The 15,953-nt window shown below is 35.9% G+C and overlaps 1 protein-coding gene across 7 annotated transcripts in view; it reads left to right on the plus strand.

Annotated features, from left to right (window-relative positions):
• LOC107220973 (protein-tyrosine sulfotransferase) overlaps nt 1-15,953 on the plus strand; it is a 280,227-nt gene that overhangs the window by 93,753 nt on the left and 170,521 nt on the right. For all 7 annotated transcript variants that reach the window (XM_046739179.1, XM_046739181.1, XM_046739175.1 and 4 more), the window contains one exon: nt 3,898-3,941. The gene's annotated coding sequence lies outside the window, so the exon portion shown is untranslated. The remainder of the gene's footprint in view (nt 1-3,897; nt 3,942-15,953) is intronic.

The raw sequence follows: 15,953 nt of genomic DNA on the forward strand, positions 1-15,953 counted from the left end.
TTATAATCTTTGTAAAAATACAGGGTCTCGAAGACAAACCTAAGGAAAGACACGCAAACTCGTACAGTTTGTTCGAAAAAGTGAATCTCAAATATTTCCTACTAATTTCATCAGTCGGAGGAAAAAGTAAGCTTAATTGTTGTTCGCAAGTCCTCCATCTTAAAATGGGAGTTTCAATGAACCTATTCGTTTGTTTTAAATTAAATATCGAACGTTTCAGATCCATTTGCTTTCGATACCAATAATAAACTTCATAGGTAGGATTGACGACTCTTGTGTAAGCACAGGTGAATTTCTCTTAAAGCTAGTAAATTATTATTAGCTGCTTTAACGTTAAAAATTTCCTGATTGTATTACCCCTTGGCAAATCGGAATCCTGTAACCTTCCATGTAATTGAGGACGAAGTAGTTCTCTGCCATCGTTTCCCATTCAATTGATAAAAGTTCCAATCGCCCTGCAGATTTCCTCACCTTTAAATCCTCTTCGATGGGCTTGCTTGATTATTAAGTGACCGATAATTTTGTCGCTCATCGGGAAGCATCTTGTTTGACCGATGGGTTATTTCAGTTTGCTTACTTGAATTCATAGGGATGTGGTTTCTTCACCTTGAAATTATTTGTGAGTGTTATTTTCAGTGAACTGCTAAACTTTTCAATAGATTTAATTTTTCGAACTCTGTCGATCAAGTGCCACTGGAATGAAATTTGTTAGTGGTGGAGTTTATTTCACCGTAGCTTCAAATTTTCTGTTCAAATTCGGTGTGAGGAAAGATTTTCGCAACAGTGATAACTTGTTACGGTGGTTAGCCAGTTGACTCGCGTCTCAAAGGTTCTCTGTAAGCTTCTTTTTCTGATAGGAGTATGAAATACCTGTTCCCCAAACTGCCATAGTAGAGCCTAGGATGTTTCTTTAATGACGAGGTTGTTCCGTTCAGTTGATGTTTCGTAGTTGCCGTATTTAGTGGGTAATTCAAGTTCAGGATTCAATTCTGGAACATCGATCAAGTAGTTCCCTAATCGAGGATATCTTATTAACAAAGATCCTCTGGGGTTCCCTTCTTAAGCCCAGATGAAATCTATGATCGCTACCACTCTGCAAGTGCAATATTTAAGGTCAACTCTTCTTCTGGGCTCATTGTCAGATAATTTTTCTCCGAAAACTACCAAGGTGTCATCTTCTAGACCCAATGATGTCACTTGGACTTGATCATAAATCTCGTTCAGCTCCTGGTTGGATGGCTCAGTATTTTCTTCATTGATTATGATATTGGTCTTCATCAATTGCGTGAAGAAATCTTTCACAATTACACTGCATATTGTCGTATGGTACGTCTTTTGGGGTTTGATATCAAACTTATAGTAAAAGCCTTGTGGCTTTGGGGAGACGGGCCATAACTAGTCTTATTCTATTTTCAGCCTTCTTTGTAGACACCGAATCGTCTTCAAAACTTTTTGCGCAGTTTCCGCCTTGTCTTGCTTTCTCGTCTTTAATTTTCTTGTAATTCTTGTACAGTTTTTCTCTTAACCTCAAGTTGGTACTGTTGAGGAACGTGTAACTGGCATAAAACAACGCACAAAAAAAAAAAAAAAAAAAAAAAACGTTATGAAGATGGTGGCGTGGTAGAAAGGGAACTCTCTTTTCAACTTCAACTCTGAATATGTAGTGACATCTAACACTAAACGACGGTACCACATGTTCAATCACGAGGACGAGACTTGAAGTATCATCGATTTAGCTGTGCCATTAGAAATATTCTTGAATTGTTTTCGGAATTTGACGAAACTGAAACTTGCAGCCGGAATTATCATCCAAACGTTCTAATGTTCATTCGAATAAGGTAGTGAAATCCGAAAATATAAATTTTGTGAAATACCTTGAACCCTCGATACTTTTATAGAATTATGAGGATAAAACCTGACTGCATTTTTCTATTGCCAAAAAGTTTAACACACGTGGCTGCTAGCTCTGGCTGATTGTTTCATCTTCATGGAATTTCTTGAAGCGATTTGAAAATCCTGAGATTTCAATTCCTACTTCCAACTTCACGATTATGCTTCGGTAAATGTAATATACCCACTTTCAGTGACTGTGTTGGCGTATCGAAACTGTGAAAAGAGCAATTCTTGAGCGGCTGAACTATTGTCGATTAAATTGCGTAACGGCGAATATCTTATAATATAACAGATGTTACAATCAAGGTCATTATAAACTTGCGTAAGATGGGACGATTACGGTAAATACAGCGAGCAAAGTTTGGCAGGAACCTGTCTCGGTGCGTGGTTTGCCCACAGCGTTCTCTGTTGCCTGACGAGAATTCACAGACCATAAACACAGCTATGCATACATTATTTACCAGGCCTTAGATATGTCGTAAAAATTTTTCATCCTTTGGAACTGTATAACAGCATGACTCTCCACCTTTGTACCCGCGGTCAAAAGGGATGACGACATCGCAACCGTCCTTTTGGTGTGATTTCAAATTTGGTTTAATTGCCTTCACGCTGCCGTTTGCACGTGTTCACAACGAGGAAATCTCTCACGTAGATGATTTGAGCCAAATGTCATTGAATGCGATTCAGGAGATGACCGAAAAAACATCTGAACAGACCTTAGTTCTGGTTTCTATTACGTTATTACAGGGACCAGATGCACGAATTAACTTTCGAAGTAGAAATAACGGACATATACACTCACCTTACAGTTTTGAATAAAAAAACCCAAGTTATTGCGACCATTGAAACGTAATAGTGATATATTAATAACAGCAAATACGGTCCTACTCAAATTTGAGTTCCATCAAATTTACAGCATTCAACGCACCATTTGAAAGCTGTGCAAGGCGAAGAGAGAAAAGAGTAAGAAGTCTGAAAGGTGGAAAAGAACACTCGGTGGTAAGACGGCGACTTAAAATATACATCGACTTGAGTTAGGAAATTTCGATCTCAGTACTTTTTTATAAAGCGTGAAATTTCCTATAAGAATCTGTCTTTAGATAGTTTAAAAGCAGGCCATTTAAAAATTTCAAAATTTTCCGATTTTTTTTTTTTACATGACATTTAAGTGGAAGATGGAAAAAATGAAACAGGCAACTCGACTAAATGTCAATATTAAGAACTCATATTTGGCTGAGATCTTTTTTTTTTTTTGAGATGCTTTACCGAAATTTTGTTGCTTGTTGAGGCACACGCTAATATATATGTATATATGTATATACATAAAAAGCAAAGAGTGTGTGTATACATACATATATACGAGTATAATCTTTACTGTGTTTACAAAATTTTTTATTTAATATATAGATAAATTGTTACATATAGTTGATATTTTTGCCAAAAAAATCACCAGTCGACGTTCGTTCTTGATGTATCAGAAAAATAATTTTATCATTCTTCAGCAGAAATAAATCCAATCATCTTGAACCTTTTACCGGTGTGATTATTTTTTATTTGATCAACTGAACGCGACTTCTGAATAATAATAATCCAAGTCACAAATGTCTGTGATACACCTGTACAATCAGACTAACCTTGATTAAATAATTGTAAATTCAGAGACGAAGCTGAAGCTAGCAGCCAGAGTTAGCGGCCAAAGGTGTAAGACTTTTTAGAAATAGAAAAATACAGTACCATTTTATCCTCATAATTTTATAAAGGTATTTGGGGTTTAAAGTGTTACACAAAATTTTAATTTTCGGCCTTCACTAATATTTACGAACGAACATTTGGCTGCTAATTCTGGCTGCTAGCCTAAGCCTCGTAATTCAGAGTCATTTTAAATGAAATAATAATATTTTTAGAAAAGAATCTTAACTTGATTATTAAATTAATTAATTATTTATTTAAGAAATTGTTAAAGAATTACATATTTATTTAATTTCTTTTTTCTTCTGATTTCAGTACACACGTCTTCCAGCTGCAATTGTTGTCACAGACCGAATTTGGTACGTACCACTTTGATTCTGAAAACCTCATTGCAACGTTTCTCTGATTTATTGAATTGGCACATAGCTTGCCAGACCACAACTTCAAAATTGATGGATTGTGGACCACCATAAGTTTAGCGTCATCATTCAAGTGTAGACCTTCCAAAAAATTTCCAGTGAACCCTCCCTTTACCGATGACCTCCATCCACAACGTCAATCCAAAGTCAAACCTAACCACCTTAGAACTACTTAGGTTGTATATTATTATATTGGCCTGATTGTGTGGCAAAATTTTTGGCTATCTTCTCCGTTTTCGTTGATCATTTTTTGAATACCTTGTTACCAATACCAATACGTATGCTTGTGGTGATATTGTAGATTCTGCCCATGTAGAAGGGTCGTAGTTGATCGCTTGAGCCATTTGAAAAGTTATTATGAAAATGAAATACCACTAACGTATTACAAATTGTGCATGTACTTGAAAACTTGGGCGGAGAATCCTTACGGCAAATACAGAACAGCACTGTTGACTTTCAACCCGTCACGTTAGAGATAATGGCTGATTACGTAAGAAAAGTGAAATTTTTAGGATGCTTCATTACATCTTACTCTCTCCCTGAATCCATGACGCACTTTCCTCTGAAGCAAAGTTCATATTAAACTCATTGTCAGTATCAATGTAGAACCCACGTGTATGTACTCAAAAGATATACATATATTATGTATTCGGAATGTAGTCAATGGAGCGCAATAAACGAAGTCCATTTTATAGTTACGAGTCAGTTCGATACGTAATACTTGATTTCTTTCCAAATAATCGGTAATAAAACCGTCTCGTGGTAGCAAATTCCAAGGTATCGCGTCATTTAACTTGTGAAAGTTTATTCTAGATCAAAGAATCGCGTGAAATTTACGCAAGTATACGAATCTGTTTTCGATAACCCGTGTTCGTAAATTGAACGTTATAACAAAGAATGGACTTGTTCGAAGTCTCCCACAGAATGACTCGAATCCTTATTTATTTCCGTTCATAATGTGACGAAAACAAACTTAGTTCCTCTTGCTTTACGAAGGAAACACGGTAGCAAACAGGCTTGCCTGAGAGTTCTCGTAACTTGGTTGCTACAAAGTTATCAAGTTATGTACTACGAAAAAAAAAAAAAAAAATTGCCGGAAGTTTTCAGACCGAAAATTAGAGCTTCCCACCTTGGATAGTCATTAAATACACCCTTAAAATTTCAGATCTATATCCCTACAGCCGTTTCGAAGGTAATTAAATTTACTGATAGACGATACGCGAAAAGATCTTAAAATTAATTGCAGTCATTTTTCATCAAAACCAATCCTTTTTTTCTCGCTAATATGATGACGTAAAACGTAAAAAAAAAAAAAAAAAAACAAATTGAAAGAATCCTAATGAATAAATCGAAAACAATGCATCCCGATAACTTTGCAATCGTCTATCAAATACAAATAGATGAATTAACGCATAATTGGTTTGAAATTTTTCAACCCCTAACTCAAAGAACTATTCATTAACTATATTTTATTAGGGATGCGTCTCCACGTGTCGATAGAATAAACTTGAACTCACTTTCACCACTGTGGTAAGTATCACATCTAAATTGGCTGAATATTTATTCTCGTGAGATTCTGTTTGGATCTAGTCTCTTCATAAGTAGCATTGCAAATGATGAATCTCGTCCGAGTATCACACTCCTTGAGTTCTCGAACGTTGACTACAGAGTCTACTAATAGCTAAGCGAGTTCACAATGAACTTCCTGCTTACTTCGCTGTATAGTTTTAACGTGGCATTAAGAGATTCAGAGAACTCTTAAGTACATTCAAACTTCAGGTGGCCTGTACCTACGTACACGAACTTCCGGCAGACTTTATTACAGAGGTTAAGTAGTGCATAGCGAAACTCAGGAGTAACAGAGAGGCTCCGGAGATGGAAGATTTGGCAGTTATTCACCTTGGCTATAATTTGCTTGTCTCTGGTAAAATGCGGAATACGTTTCGTCAACAAATTCGTGAATTCGCCTTCGAGAAAGTAATTTACAGCGATGAAAATTGAACCAAAATTCAACAAAATCGTCCACAAGGAAAAGTTACGCATTATTACCGTAGGATAATACAAGTCGGCAATCTCAAATGTTTCAATTGGAGTATTCGTCGTTCATTGTTTCAACGAATGAGGTACGCTTTCCAAAGCAAATTTGTACGCGAGGTTTCTCCTCAACTATGTGCGGACTCCTGACGTTAACTCCTGGCAAGTACTTGGACTGGCAAACCACAACCGATGGACTCTTTGTTAGTCAGTCGATATACACGAGGTTTATATGCGTGCGTGTACCATTGCATGTACACTTGGATATGATAAAGGTCATGATTTGAGAAGTAAGGTCACGAGATTGCTGCGAACAAATTTAAATAACCATTGTTGAAGGTTGTTCATTCGGAAGATCCGCATTCACCATTTTTGTTACACACCAAGTGGTTACGGTCGTCACTTTCTCGAAAACGTAATATTAATCATGAGAAAACCAGAACAGCTTCTCGTCATTCACAAATAGGAAATGAATCGACGGCCATAGCCGTGTTGCTATTAAGGACTCGTTAAGGTTTCGTCTGTATTTGTGTAATATGTCATGTTATATCCAAATGATCGGTTTGCAAACTTAGGTGCAACGTCTCGTAGAAGTTTTAATCCCAGTTCCAAACAAACTGGCTTGGGCACATGCGCCAGCCTGTGAACTTCCCAACTTCAAACTCGCGACGAGCTGAAATAATAATAATATGTATAATAGTAATAATGTCATTAGAAGTAAGGGCTATTTTTGAACAATAATAAATAGTACAATCATTTGGAGTCGATAAATACGGTGGAAGTTAGGAGCCACCGGGTCCACTATCTGTTATTTGTCCATTTTCATCTAACTTAATTCATCTAATACACCCCTAAATAAAAACATAAAAGACAGACTAAGTGAGTGCCTCCCCATAATATTTATAAAACGTTCAACTTTCAATTTTTTTTCTGTAAATTTAACTGCAAACTTTCAACATTGGCACTTTAAGATACAGTTTTTTCCAGAGGTCTAACAGAACAGAACTGTATAATACATTTATAAGTTGGAAGCGATCGATTTTGACGAAATTGTGAAATCTTAGAACTGACATTCAATGAAACGAAAATATGTGAAAATTTCCGTTTTTCCTCAGAAATTGTGTAATACGAACCATTTACTTGGCGCAGGGTGGCTTCCCACATAACATGAAAAGTTTCTAAGAAACTTTCAGTAAAATATTTTATAGAAAGATTGTGAGAATCTCTTTAAGAACAACAACAATTCAAGAAATCTTTGGCAAGTTTCTGGCGCGGACATTTTCAACTTGCAGTAAACTTTTGTTGAAATATTTTTGAAAGGTTTCTTTCCTTTCATGATAGTTTTCAGAAAGTTTTCCGAAATATTCTTTGTTATGTGGGTTACACCCCAGATTTCCACAACAGGTTAAACTATATATTCAATTTTAAAACAGTTCCCCAATTTTTTCAGATTTTCTTATTCGACCAATTAATTATTTAGAAATATTGAGAACGATTTTGATAATAATATTTTTGAAATTCTCCAAAAATTCTCAAACATTGTATTTTCTTTTCGAAACATGCCAAGACCGGGCTTCTGATAGGCCGTTTAAAAAAAAAAATTTCGGGGAAAAGTTTTGAATTCAATACCGTTCCTATATCGCGTGACTAATGCCAAAAGGGCGTATAAAAATTGTACGCCCTTTTGGCTTTTCAAAACCAAAAGGGCGTATAATTTTTTTTTTGTGCCAATCTTTTTGTCAATATATTCTAAGCCTAAAAATGAAAAAAAAATTTTCAAAGCCAAAAGGGCGTATATCTCAAGTTATAAAGCCAAAAGGGCGTATTATTTTTTTGATAATAATTTCTAATTTATTCCTTACTCAATAATATGCAATTTTTATTCAAAATTTTGAAAAATCTTGATTTTTTTTATACGCCCTTTTGGCTTTAGGCCGGCAATTTCCTAAAGCCAAAAGGGCGTATATCTTGAGATACGCCCTTTTGGCGTTAGTACATCTAAAAATTTTTTTTTGCAGATCTTTACGTTTCGAGTGATTTTAAGTCGAATGGCAAAAAAAAATTTTTTTATACGCCCTTTTGGCATGGATCCCTATCTAACTGCTGTAGTACGCCCTTTTGGCATTAGTCACGCGATATGTTCATTGGATCTTATTGAGAGTTTTTTCTGGATCTCATCTGAATCTTTGTTGGAAATGCTGGTGGAAGGGACACGTCAGTGAAACTCCAATCTTTGTCAATCGACATGACATTTGAACTACCAATTAAGTTCCATAATACAGGTGTTTTCCTACTTGTTTGACTTGATTACATCCAGTAAGTCTACCGAAAACGCATGAATCGTAAATGTCATGGGTGCCCCAAAGTCCTAAACGCGCATCATCACGCTTTTGCGTTAACCGGAGAAGAAAAGTGATAGATCGTTTTTTTGCAAACTGTCAAGAGCGCGATGGATTCAATTCTATAACTATCTATAATATAGTAGGTATCGTGTCGAACTGACATAACACCAATCGGTTTGAAAATCCATCTAATTGAACCGCCAGTGAATGATAAAAACTTATCCAGATGGCAAATCCTAATGCCATAACTGTAATATCTTTATCCCAACGTTTGTACCGAAATGTTAATTCGTTAAACAAGCTCGTTGCCAGCGACAGCCGCCGCTCTATGTAAATAATTAATTATGAATGAACATACAAATAATTAATTTGGCTTGATGAGTTGTGATTTTCGTAAAAACAAATATATAATACAAACTTCGCAGAGTATACAAAGAGGTGCCAGTTGATTACGAGTTTCAGTGCTACCGGATGTGGTTACAAACTCAGCGGGTAGACCCTGGGGAAAAGAAATTCTAAGTAGGTAATGTTACTCTCTCACTAGTGCTTTTTGTTACAACCTTCGCTACTCAACGCGTCATTTCTTGATCAACGTTCAATGTTGCGCGGTGTTCGGTGTGGTGTACGAAAAAATTTATTCGCTGTTTCTTACAATAAATGTATGAGAGACTACATTCGAATTATATTCGTCGTCGAACGTAGAGATATGAGTTAATCGGACTAACGAGTATTTATTTTATTTATACATCTATCATGGCAAACATAAATTTTTTCTACCGGTCAATAATTCTTTTTGACAGGAGCGTATAGTAGACGGGATACCCACATGTGCCTACCTATTTGCGAAAGGTGATTCGATATCGTTTCGTATTGTTTCATCGCGTTCCATTCTTCTGATTTAACGACTCGTAAAGAACGATTGGTTTTTACCTACGGTTTTATCGCACGTAATATAGTAGCTGTGTATGGAGGATTCAATATCGTACGTAAACTACATTATACAGAATAAATAAGCTTCAATACCTACTTGCAATTCGGAGGATTTTGCATTTTCAGGTAATTGTTATACTCTGAATTTGGGCATTAATAGTTGTGTTACTTGTTTTCAATTTGAGTGATTCTAGACGTTGTGCAAAATGAGAGAATTACTGTTAGGTTCTCTATTAGTCCTGTGTACGAGACACCATGAAAAGGTCGTAAAGTGGTCAACTTTTGCTTTGGCTAAATAATACCATTCGTTTCTATTGCATTGTTTCGAATTAGGCGTGATAACCGGATTTCTTGAAATTCTTTTAATACTGCCTATAACGGGATATTTTTCAAAGAATCTCGCTATTCATTTTCTGAGATTGTAATTGATGGACTCTCAATATATTTACTCAAGACTTTCTTTCACACCCAGACTGTATTCAAGCTGTCCTCGGACTTTTAAGCTATTGAGATACATGTTGACAACCCAAATGTCTCAATGTGTCTGTTCTTTCTGTCCCATTAGCTCCTTTAGTGAGCTGTCACACTGCCCATAAAGTGAGCAAATCGTATATTACGCTTTTTTCTCTCCAGAGTAATGACATTGTTTCGGACATGGAGAAATTATAGTGATTTGCAATTGCGAAATATCAACAAAAACACTGAATGTACTTGCGGTTGATTCTCACTCGCTTTAAAATTACGTTACTGATATCTGAATTCCATGTTTTATCCATTTTCACATAAACTTTTACTCCATTATTACACCTTGACGCGTTGGGATACTGAACAATGACGTCACAAAAATAGCCCACAGTCGAAACACGTTTTACCTTACGTAATTATACGGTTACTTTTAATATTTTTTGATAATAATGAAGCAACGATGTAAAAAAATTTTAACGTGGGTCGCATCAATTACAAACAACAACAACAGTAATAATGGTCACCAGCAACACCCGCCGTATCTAATGGGATATGTCCCCATGAACCGTTGGGTGTCTCCATTATGTGACTGCAGTCGTCTTAATCAATAATTCAATAACGACACCCGTATTCGCACGAGGGACCAGGAAAAGTACAGAAAACCTTGCAGAAGAGTAGCCGAACCGAGTTTGAACCTCAACTCGCAGATTTGGACCCTGAATGACACGACTTGTCCAACAGTTTTTGCGAGTTGTTGCTCAGCGGTCGGTTTCTCCTCTTTTTTCCAGCTAATACAATCATGCAAATTATTCTTGGGTGACAATAGCTTCGGCGAGAGCAAGAGCTTAATTTAAATTATCTACTCCACAATATAGGAAAAGCTTAGGACTTCCGGAATTCAAAGTATTCTTTGCGAAAACAAGGAGTGTTTACAAAGAAAGCTCTGAAAACAAATCGTAAAAATCTGAGAGGTCAATGTGAGTTACAGATTGGTGACCAAAGACATTAAACAAAAAATTTCAAATTTGAAACACTTTAAAATTATGAAATGTTACGCATTTTCAAAATTAATTCTTACATCTACTTTATGTTGTAACGACTTATGTTTTTGTCTCTAATGCTAACAAATCAATCTACGGAACACACAGTTAAATTTTATCAAGCTTTAACTCAACGTTGAGTATTTTCATTGTCAGTCGCTTGTTAGATATGTACTATATTTGATGTTGAAAAATCTGATCTATGACGTGCGAATTCAGTTATATCGTCTTTACAGAAAACGTTGTTAAAATCTTTGCAAATCGTCGATCCTTTCTATGAATCACTGCAGATGCAGCCTGTCAGAAGCTAGTGACTGAATTCACGAAGTACTTGACGCACTGTCGATAATACTGTTATCACGGATCTGTGAAGTGAGATGTTTGCTTCTCCATTTCACCTCGTGATTAAAATTCAGAATTCGTGTATTTCGATCTTTAAAAAACTCTTGAAGCCCATAAATGGAAAAAAAGAAATTATTTCTGCAATTCAATAAATCTATATCGGAGTGTGTGGAATAACATTCAGCACTGTTTTATAAGAGACAGACAATTTTAACCAAAAAAATGTAGCAAATACGCATTAATTGGAAAGTATTCGATAAATCTCGTATCGATGAACGATCTTCTGTGTTCTCTTTTTGATTCAAATACTTGCAAGCATCGAGTATAAATATCTGCGTCAGTGACATAAGGCTCAAAATTGTTGTCAACGTTGTCCAATAACTTACAATGAACTCGTCGGAAAATTGTGTCCTCGCAACCAAGTGTCGACTGTATCCCATCCTCTGTAATCAACACTATGTGCTTCAATTCGTACGAGATGTATGCAGTACTTGTTTACTTTTGTTATGCTCACGATCAACTTTGACTGTCTTCATCCATTTACTTATTCACGCTTCTTATTATAGACATCATGTGCCAGCAGCGAAAATCAGACCGGGGCATGTGATGTTTGAACTACTGCTTCTTCAGCTTACGTTACTACCTAACGGTATTAATAAGACTAACAAATCAACAGAATAAAGTCAAACAATCAGAACAAATGCACACAAAATTCATGTAACAATTTGAACCTGTTTCTACTTGTCATCACCTTTGGTGATATAAGAAAAGTATTGGTTTCGGTCGGAAATCAGTTTTTAGAATTTCAACGAATCTTTATATTTATGAAATACAGGTTTTTAAAAAAATTTCGGTCTGTCGGTCTGTCCGACGTACTTCAGCGATGATCTCGGAAGCGGCTCAATGAAAAAATTTGAATCTTACAGGATTTTACAATCAAATGATGGGCGTGAAAAGATACTTTCTCCCGATTTATTTGAACTACCAATTCTAATGAATCGATTCTCAAGATTTAACCGTCAAACCTATACTTTTTCTTCTTGATTCTTTTTTCTAAACGAACAATCATATTTTTCTAAGCTAATGCATTAATTTGACAGAATACTGATTGTAAGTTCGTAGAATTCATGCCACTTCTTTGTCTTTGTATTAAACGAAAATGTGTTGGAGTGGTTTTGTTCAAAATTGCATGTAGAATAGGGCTTTTTTTCCCTTTTTGCGTTTGAGATTCGTATACTTGGCTAATTTGAGATACATACGGCAACGTAGAAATCGATCATAGCAACCCCTTAACAGCGTGTCGATTTATCGATTGACATTGCGAGGTCGAGTGACGTTTTCGACACTCTTATACAAACATAGGATCAACTTTCTTACATAGAGAGGATCTTTTGAGCGAAGGTTGCAGTTTGCTAGATCATCCATTGTCCTGTTTTACAGACGCCGGTAATGGTCGCTAAAACAAAGATCAAACGCATCAATGTCCCAGGTTCCCTGTCGCTTGGCTGAGTCAATATGACTTGAGACTCAGGACAACGCCTTTTTGTGACCACTTCAAGTCGGTTGGTAGTTGTAATGGTCAATCGCTTATGTTTAGTATTAACAAAACTTTGATATATTTTGATAACTTTCAACATTAAATACACATGATCAATTAGACAGATATCAAAAAATTTAGTAAAGTTCTGCACCAGGTACGCTGGGAAAGTCGCATAAAAGGTTTGGCAATAAATACTTTTGTTTTTTAATTTGAGAACAAATAATCGCAGACTGAACATTTATTACATCTGCACATTCGTAAGAATAATGAATTTCCCATGAATCTAAAAACAAGAACATTAAAATTACTACGTAACAGTTTTGTTATCACTTCCTTGTTACAAATAAGTTCAAAAATGGGAAAATGGGAAACGAATCAACGATGATCTAAACGACATACTTCTTGTGCACATCAAGTGATTTAATCGGTCGAATAAAATCATTTAGTGTCGTGTTGTGCTAGAGAATTGACGTAAATGGAAAGCGGCCATCATGAACTGGCTCTTGTTACCTGAAAATTTCCTCGTTTAAAATGTGCCACGTGTTTACGGAAAGCTAAACGTTATAAGCGATCCACGTTAACAATGACTGACAATGAGTTAGGGACGTAAAATTTTATTCAAACAACGTTTTAAAAATTTTCCTAGTCAGATTCGCACCCACGTTCTCGCAAACTTTAACGAGGAAATTTCCCCGCTTGTGACGCGGACGTCACGAAATATGTATATTAGAAGCCAGTTCAGCGGCGCCTTGAACGCGTCAATATAAGGTCAAATTTATTTTTTATGACAGACCACGTGGGCCGTGGTTATTATGTTTTCACGTATGATTATGTGTAGATTAATTACCAGTCTGTGAGATACGACAAGGTCAGTTTTCTATTTATTTATTTTTTTACCGAGAATTTCGCAGATTGCACTTGAAATCATCTACATACACGTTAATCGCAGGAATTTGTTATGAATTCTTTGCATTAATAGATTTTATAACAGAATTGGCTGTCAGATTTGAGCAGACTTTGCAAACGAGTGAGATACTTTTTGCAAATAGACACCTTGATACGTTCGCAGATGAACGAAGAATTTTTTTAGGTGGTCACTATTTCACTGTATTTGGTGTAAGGTTTTACTACCAGTTGTGCTTTCTGGGGGATTCCACATCTTATCATAATATTGTTTCTAAGAGTGCGTATGATCGGGCGTATAATACAGTGACTGATCAATAGAATAATTATTATTTGTCCAAAACGAACAGAGATTCAAGTTTCATTGCACAAGTATACGAAATAATTAAAAAACATTTTTTTGCATGTTCATTTCTCGTAAATTTGTTCACTTGTCTTTTTGCTTCTTCTTCGACGCGACGGCGTAATTACAGATTATATTGTGGCGGAAAGAGCAAATGGATTGAACGATAATTGTTCCGACAGCACGGATCATCTAAAGATCCGTGGAATCATTTTCCAGATGTATTGATAGATGAAAATTATTTCAACGTGGTTTAATAAGTTCATTGCCCAGTAAAGACTGCCATTGGATAAATTTTATCAATCGTAATTTTGAAAAATATGAGAATTATCATGGGTAAAATTATTCTCGGTACATATGTATTGGGGTGGTCTTTCAAAAGATCATTTTTGAATTTCGACCGGCTCACCCCCTGAGTCCGCTCCAAATAATTAAAAAATAATTCCCTCACTTGTTTTAGACGTTTATCTTAATTCTAACCCGTGCACACAAGAGGGTGGATTTTCCCAACTAAATCTGTCGAACGAATTTCGATGATATTTGGTACAGGGGACGTTTTGTTGTGTCGCTGATTATAAATCTGACCTCAAAATTTGAAAATTCAAAATGGCAGATCCTATATGGTGGGCCAAAATCCCAAAAGTTACTCGACTTTGGTGAAATTTGGTACTCAAGAACGTTTGAGGTCGCCGATTACGAATCTGAACTCGAAATTCTAAAAATAAAAAATGGCGGATGCAATATGGTAGACCAAAACCTCAAAAGTCACTTATTATTGCCATATTGGGTCCAAAATTTTGAATTTTATAATTTCAGGTTCAGATTCGTAATCTGCGACCTCTAAAACCCCCGAGCAGCGAGCTTCATCGAAATCAAATGACTCCGAATTTTGGTAGGCTATATTGGATCCGCCATTTTGAATTTCAAAATTCCGACTTCAGATGCCTAATAACCGACCCACGAAACCTCCTTGTACCAAATTTTATCCCTTATTTCAATCATTTCACAGCTATACGTACTCTTCTGTTGTTCAACTTCGTCCTATCTTTTTTTTATTTTTCTTCTATCTAATTTCCGTAACTTTCTGTGAGATGAAAATATTTTGATGGTTGGAAAATTATTCCTGCTCTGTAAAAATACTTTCATCTTAAGAGGAGGGAAAGCTGCGAAAGAATTTGCTGCTAATCCACGCCAATCCTTATGGGATGGGGAAAGCCGACGCGTTTGCGCCGAAGGTTCTTATCGGGTAAGTCTTGAGATTTATCGTGCAAGTTCGCTTTATCGTGGTAAAAGTTTGGCCAATTTTTCAATGCAAATTTAAATGGGATAATAAATATCTGATGGGGCTAAAGGAAGGAAGAAGGTATAACGTGACTCGCAAGCTAAGGCCTCATCCTCGTTGAAAAATTTTCACCCAGATTCACCAGAGATTATCCCCGCTAGTCCTCGCTTGCACCTTGTAAATTCTAATTTTCTCCGAAGAATATTTTATACGTTGAATGGTTCAATGTTCACTGAAATTCATGTCAGCATCGGGGCCTATTAGCATTCATTCACTCGAACGGCTATCGTCTTTTTTTTTTAAATTTTTACTCCTCTTCTTGACATCTACGTACATACATTTCAAATACTGTATTCTAATTTTTTTTCATTCCTATATGAGTATCTACTTACTAGAGTGTTTCAAAAAAACCGACTATTTTTTTTTTTTTTTTGAAGAACATTGAAAAATCTTCCGAGTGTCCCTCAAAAATGACCTCGGTAAAATATGAGCTCTGAATATTGATATTTAGAGGTGGCGATTCTCAATTTTCTATTTCCCATTTGAATAACATGGGAAAAAATTTTTTAAAAATTTAGAATTTTATTGCTCGAAAACGAATCAGTGCGAAGATATAAAAAAAACATATTCTTGTAGGAAATTTTACGCTCTACAAAAAAGATCTGAATAAAGATTTGCGCAAGGTAAATCGTTTCGGATTTATCAGGCCTCAAACATCGAACCGTTTGAAA

The sequence above is a fragment of the Neodiprion lecontei genome, chromosome 4, assembly GCF_021901455.1.
Source record: "Neodiprion lecontei isolate iyNeoLeco1 chromosome 4, iyNeoLeco1.1, whole genome shotgun sequence".
Lineage (NCBI taxonomy): Eukaryota > Metazoa > Arthropoda > Insecta > Hymenoptera > Diprionidae > Neodiprion > Neodiprion lecontei.